Genomic DNA, 6,687 nt, shown 5'->3' with positions numbered 1-6,687 from the left:
GGGACTTCCTCCCTGCCTAATGAGGTCATTTCCTTCCAAACTCATCCATGTTTTAAACAGTAACCTGCTTCAATAAACTGTTCTGATCCTGTGGGTGATACTTGTTGTTTAGAACAGATGATGTCTAGTCCTGAACTAAACTATTTAAATGGAGAGTCTCCATACTTTAGTAGTCTAGGACTAGGCTTCATCATCTGTGTCTTTGAAACCCTAGATGTTTCCTCCAACTCTAGGATTAACCTCCTCCATCTCATCACTCAGTGGAGTTATACTTCACCTGCTGGACATGAAGGTGAACTACAAGGCCCAGTCTTCTGCTAGTGCAGCGTGTGCCAAACTCTGTCCTCAGGACTCCAAGCTTTGATCGTTTGAATCAGCCGTGTAGTACTAGGGCAAAAACCAAAACGTGCACCCCTTGGGGTCCCCTGGACCGAGTTTGGGAAACGCTGTACAGGTGTCTCCGCCAGCCGCCACCTCCTCCTGCGGTTAAACCCCGCAGGAGGCGGGAAGCTCTGGCTCAGCGTCGGGGCATTGGGGATGTTAGTTTGCGGTGTGTTTCTCATTGGTTTGCGCCCTTATTTTGGCCGGTGACGTCATCGTGTTTATTATTATGATGCAATAAAGCTGGAGTCATCTAAAGGGAGTCTCTCGGATTTACGTACAGAATAATACAAAATGCTCTGAGACCATGTTGGGAAATCGCCCCTCCCCCCACTTCACTATCCTTCATTAAATGGAGCTCCGTTGTTTCATGCCCCCCCCCCCAACCAAAGGTAAAGCCCTATATGGATTGACCATGCAGTTCATGCTTCCAGCTAGGTTGAAGATTAGTATATTTTCCAGCAGAATACACAGCCAACAACTATGGTTTGCCCACTTCACTTCCCTTCATTAAATGGGGCTCCGTTGTTTCATCGCCCACAAGGCATTCAAAGGATTACGGCCGTTTTAGGCTGATAAGCCCTATGGTTTGCCCTGCCGAAGGACCCTATCATGCAGAATAGGTGGTTGGAGTTCGATGGTCCCCAGTGGTGGTGCGCATACTGGTAGCTAGACCATAGACTGCTGGTTATGTATCTGGTTATGTATATTCTGATAATCATTATCATCGCTAGCATAACTGATGTTAGCTAGCTAGCTACCTAACTAGTTAGCTCGGTACAACTCGGATTTGGCTTGGTAACACGATAACATTTCAAAAGAAGGTAAATAATTAGTAGCAAAATCTTTTGTCATGATTGTGATGTCACCAGATTGACTTTAGATGCAGTATAACTTTATCCAGCTAAATAAGATTGAGGGGAGACCGCCGTATTTTAGCTAGCTAACATTAGCATTGCTAGCTATTTTTTTAAACTTTACTAGTAACAGTAATAGCAACATTGCCATCTCTTTAAAGTACATCATAATATGGCAAAGCTATTTCCTACTAATTATTTGCCTACTTTCGCAATGTCATCGTATTTCCATGCCACTCTAAATTAGTGTAATTTAGACGAAATGCACCTCTCAGATTTGACCTCGTTTGTTCCGGCACCTATTTGCCCTGCTCCGGTACCTGGCGACATTATTTAGACAATTTGTTCAATGTTTGCACTGTAAAAAAAAAAAATGTTTTTAAATGATCAGAGTTAAATCAAGTTGCTTCCTGGTTATTTCTCCCGCCTCCAGGCAAAACCATCATGATCCTTCTGTAATATATAAGCACACTGAGGCAGGGATGCGGGTAGAAGAACAACGTTTATCAGATGTCAAGTGCAAGTACAGATGATCACATGTAATTAGTAACAGCGCCTCCCTCAGGTCCTCCAGGTAAGTACATGTACATACGTAACACCTTCCACACTGATTTCAGACCTGCTCTCTTATTTGTACATAGAGGTTATGGGGAGGGCCAGTGGGGTAAGTAACTGATCTTGAAACAGGTCTTGGTAGCGGTGGTCAGCTAGTGAAGAGGTCCCTACGTAATCACGTCACGTAGCCTGGGCTAGTCGTCTCCCTACTGAATTTGAAACTGAGGGAAATCAAAAATGAATAACAAAAGGCAATCAACTTTGATGACGTTTTTCAAGTCCAAAAATCCTGAAAAATATGGTGAATCAAAACATTTCTGCAGCATTGAAGGTCCCCAAGAACACAATGGCCTCCATCATTCTAAAATGAAAGAAGCTTGGAACCCCCAAGTCTCTTCCTAGAGCTGGCCGCCCGGCCAAACTGAGCAATCGGGGGAGAAGGGCCTTGGTCAGGGAGGTGACCAAGAACCCGATGGTCACTCTGACAGAGCTCCAGAGTTCCTCTGTGGAGATGGGAGAACCTTCCAGAAGGACAACCATCTCTGCAGCACTCCATCAATCAGGCCTTTATGGAAGCCACTCCTCAGTAAAAGGCACATGACAGCCCGCTTGGAGTTTGCCAAAAGGCATTTAAAGACACTCAGACCATGAGAAACAAGATTCTCTGAATACTTTCCGAATACACTAACTGCCTGGAAACCTGAGGAATGATCTGTTAGCCCTGGATGAGAGCGAGGAACAGGGAGAAGACCAGGCGGAGTATGAAAATGTATGCACTCACTAACTCTGGATAAGAGCGCCTGCTAAATGACTAAAATGTAAAATGTACAGGCAGTTCATCTGTTGGCAGCATGGCACTCTTCGGCAGGGCCACAGAATTGTTGACCCTAATGGCCAGTATAAAGGATTCACTACTGGCAAACTGACCTAGAGAATTCAGTCCATGTATTTTGAACTGTTTTGTTTGTTTATTAAAAACAGCTGATGTTAGACAAAAGGTTGGAGCCATTTTTTAAAATTTGTTCCACAAATAGTTTGTTTTTATATGAAATAGAATCATAGAACAAAACATTGGACAGTGTGTAACTACATGTATTTAGACATAAGACAACATTCATGAGTGAGAAAGTATCCATAAGGTATATTTACAGGTGGATTGAGAAGAGGGTACTGTACAATACATTATCAACAAAATCAGGTTATTTACAATTGCTATTTATAAGCAAATTGTGTTTATTTAATTGAGTAGAGGCAGTGCTCAATTTGAGCCGGATCCTGCTGGAACAGAATTTGACACCTCTCAGATTTGACTTGGTTCGTTTCGGCACCTATTTTCCCGGATCAGGTACCTCTCGCAGCATGATTTATTAATTGTTTCACTGTTCGCACTGTAGACATTCTAATAAAAGCGATCAGCATTAAATCAAGTTGCCTCCTGGTTATTTCTCCCGCCCCCAGAAAGACCATCATGTAAAAGCACGGTGATCCTTCTGCGTATTCATCTTATCCTGCCACACTGATTCCAGACCTGCTCTCTTATTTGTACATAGAGGTTATGGGGAGGGCCAGTGGGGTAAGTAACTGATCTTGACACAGGTCTTGGTAGCGGTGGTCAGCTAGTGAAGAGGTCCCTACGTAATCACGTCACGTAGCCTGGGCTAGTCATCTCCCTACTGAATTTGAAACGTGAGAAAGCCAAATAAAAAAATTGATAAGAAAAGGCAATCGAGTTTGATGACATTTTTCAAGTCCAAAAATCCAGAGAAAGATGTTGAATCGAACCCGAAACGAGCCAGAGAACTGTCAGTGGCGGATGAGAGGAGTGAGGGGCAAACTGTTCCTGATGGCGATGCCTTAGTTAGCAGCGCTGCTAATCCCGCCAGTTCAGCATCACCACCGGCACCTCCACTAGCTAGTAGGCCTACTAGCGAGTCAGACCCAGCAGGAGAGGCGGACGGGGAGTCGGTGGGGGGTGGGGGGCAGTGCATCCACCTGACGAAGTGCCCACAGGTTTATTCACAGGTGTATTCCCCAGGCAGAACACAGGTGTATTCCCCAGGCAGAACACAGGTTTATTCCCCAGGCAGAACACAGGTTTATTCCCCAGGCAGAACACAGGTTTATTCCCCAGGCAGAACACAGGTTTATTCCCCAGGCAGAACACAGGTTTATTCCCCAGGCAGAACACAGGTTTATTCCCCAGGCAGAACACAGGTTTATTCCCCAGGCAGAACACAGGTGTATTCCCCAGGCAGAACACAGGTTTATTCCCCAGGCAGAACACAGGTTTATTCCCCAGGCAGAACACAGGTGTATTCCCCAGGCAGAACACAGGTTTATTCCCCAGGCAGAACACAGGTTTATTCCCCAGGCAGAACACAGGTTTATTCCCCAGGCAGAACACAGGTGTATTCCCCAGGCAGAACACAGGTGTATTCCCCAGGCAGAACACAGGTTTATTCCCCAGGCAGAACACAGGTTTATTCCTAAACTGAGGGTCACCCTCATAGGAGCAGATCAGGGTCCCGAACAGAAGAGAGAGAGATGAGACAGTAACCCCTATTTATGCATTTCAAAACCCCGCGGGATTACCCATCATACCCCCCCAACCTTTCCGTCTGTCCTGGCATATTTAACCCCTGCTAGCACCCATGAGAACCATAACACACCCACGAACACAGAACACAATACCGGTCGTTACATAATTATCACATAGGCAGGAGGCCTATTTATTAAAGTGTTCTGCTGTAGCCTACATTGACTTATTTTATTTGAAGTATATTCTGATATCAAATGATTGTGTTATGTTTGTTCTACTGCTACATTGATATCTTGAAAAGTATATGAAATTGGATTCTTGTAAGCCCAACAGCTGAGTATGTGTGCATATGGCGGGTGTTCTGCAGTGACGTCTAAAAATTTTGCTGTACATTGATGTCTTGAAAATTATGCTGTAAGAAATTCAGACTTGTGAGCCCCACAGCTATACTCGAATATGTGGGCATAGTATATGTTTGAGAGACCAAAATATTGTTTTACAAAAGAGAAATGACACGAGTGCATCGGCCATCACCAGTGAGTGAGCTGCGCATCATTGAGTGAGTCAGTGAAATCGGCCATCACCAGTGAGTGAGCTGCGCATCATTGAGTGAGTCAGTGAAATCGGCCATCACCAGTGAGTGAGCTGCGCATCATTGAGTGAGTCAGTGAAATCGGCCATCACCAGTGAGTGAGCTGCGCATCATTGAGTGAGTCAGTGAAATCGGCCATCACCAGTGAGTGAGCTGCGCATCATTGAGTGAGTCAGTGAAATCGGCCATCACCAGTGAGTGAGCTGCGCATCGTTGGGTGAGTCAGTGAAATCGGCCATCACCAGTGAGTGAGTCAGTGAAACTGGAAAGCATGTTTAGGACTATAATTTCCTCATATTGTAGCCTACAATATGTCTCCACACATCTAGGCCTCGGCTATTGATGGATTCAAGACAAGGTGGTTTTTATTGATCTCTGATTCTCAGTTTGTCAGAGTCAGAGTAGCCATTTCCATCATTGTGTGGTTTTAACAAAGATTCTGCCAAAGTCTCCAGTCATGTAAAATGACGTAGAATTGCATGAAATGCGTTTATAAAAGGCCAACATTTCCCCTGACATTATGCTACTAAAAATGTCCCCCATGTGTGCAACTTCTGTAACTGCCTCTACTCTACTGTTCTGTGCCACTACGCAAATGTGTTGATATGAATGCAATGCCTGATGGCTGTGTTCCCATATAAAGCCCAGGGTATAACCTAGCCTGGTGTAACCAGCCTGATGGCTGTGTTCCCATATAAAGCCCAGGGCATAACCTAGCCTGGTGTAACCAGCCTGATGGCTGTGTTCCCATATAAAGCCCAGGGCATAACCTAGCCTGGTGTAACCAGCCTGATGGCTGTGTTCCCATATAAAGCCCAGGGCATCACCTAGCCTGGTGTAACCAGCCTGATGGCTGTGTTCCCATATAAAGCCCAGGGCATCACCTAGCCTGGTGTAACCAGCCTGATGGCTGTGTTCCCATATAAAGCCCAGGGCATCACCTAGCCTGGTGTAACCAGCCTGATGGCTGTGTTCCCATATAAAGCCCAGGGCATAACCTAGCCTGGTGTAACCAGCCTGATGGTTGTGTTCCTGTTCCCATATAAAGCCCAGGGCATCACCTAGCCTGGTGTAACCAGCCTGATGGCTGTGTTCCCATATAAAGCCCAGGGCATCACCTAGCCTGGTGTAACCAGCCTGATGGCTGTGTTCCCATATACAGCCCAGGGCATAACCTAGCCTGGTGTAACCAGCCTGATGGCTGTGTTCCCATATAAAGCCCAGGGCATCACCTAGCCTGGTGTAACCAGCCTGATGGCTGTGTTCCCATATAAAGCCCAGGGCATCACCTAGCCTGGTGTAACCAGCCTGATGGCTGTGTTCCCATATAAAGCCCAGGGCATGACGTAGCCTGGTGTAACCAGCCTGATGGCTGTGTTCCCATATAAAGCCCAGGGTATAACCTAGCCTGGTGTAACCAGCCTGATGGCTGTGTTCCCATATAAAGCCCAGGGTATAACCTAGCCTGGTGTAACCAGCCTGATGGCTGTGTTCCCATATAAATCCCAGGGCATAACCTAGCCTGGTGGAACCAGCCTGATGGCTGTGTTCCCATATAAATCCCAGGGCATAACCTAGCCTGGTGTAACCAGCCTGATGGCTGTGTTCCCATATAAAGCCCAGGGAATAACCTAGCCTGGTGTAACCAGCCTGATGTCTGTATTCCCATATAAAGCCCAGGGCATAACGTATTCTGGTGTAAACAGCCTGATGGCTGTGTTCCCATATAAAGCCTGGGGCATAACCTAGCCTGGTGTAACCTG

Source organism: Coregonus clupeaformis, unplaced genomic scaffold, assembly GCF_020615455.1.
Source record: "Coregonus clupeaformis isolate EN_2021a unplaced genomic scaffold, ASM2061545v1 scaf0188, whole genome shotgun sequence".
NCBI lineage: Eukaryota > Metazoa > Chordata > Actinopteri > Salmoniformes > Salmonidae > Coregonus > Coregonus clupeaformis.
Note: the sequence above shows the minus strand (reverse complement) of the source record.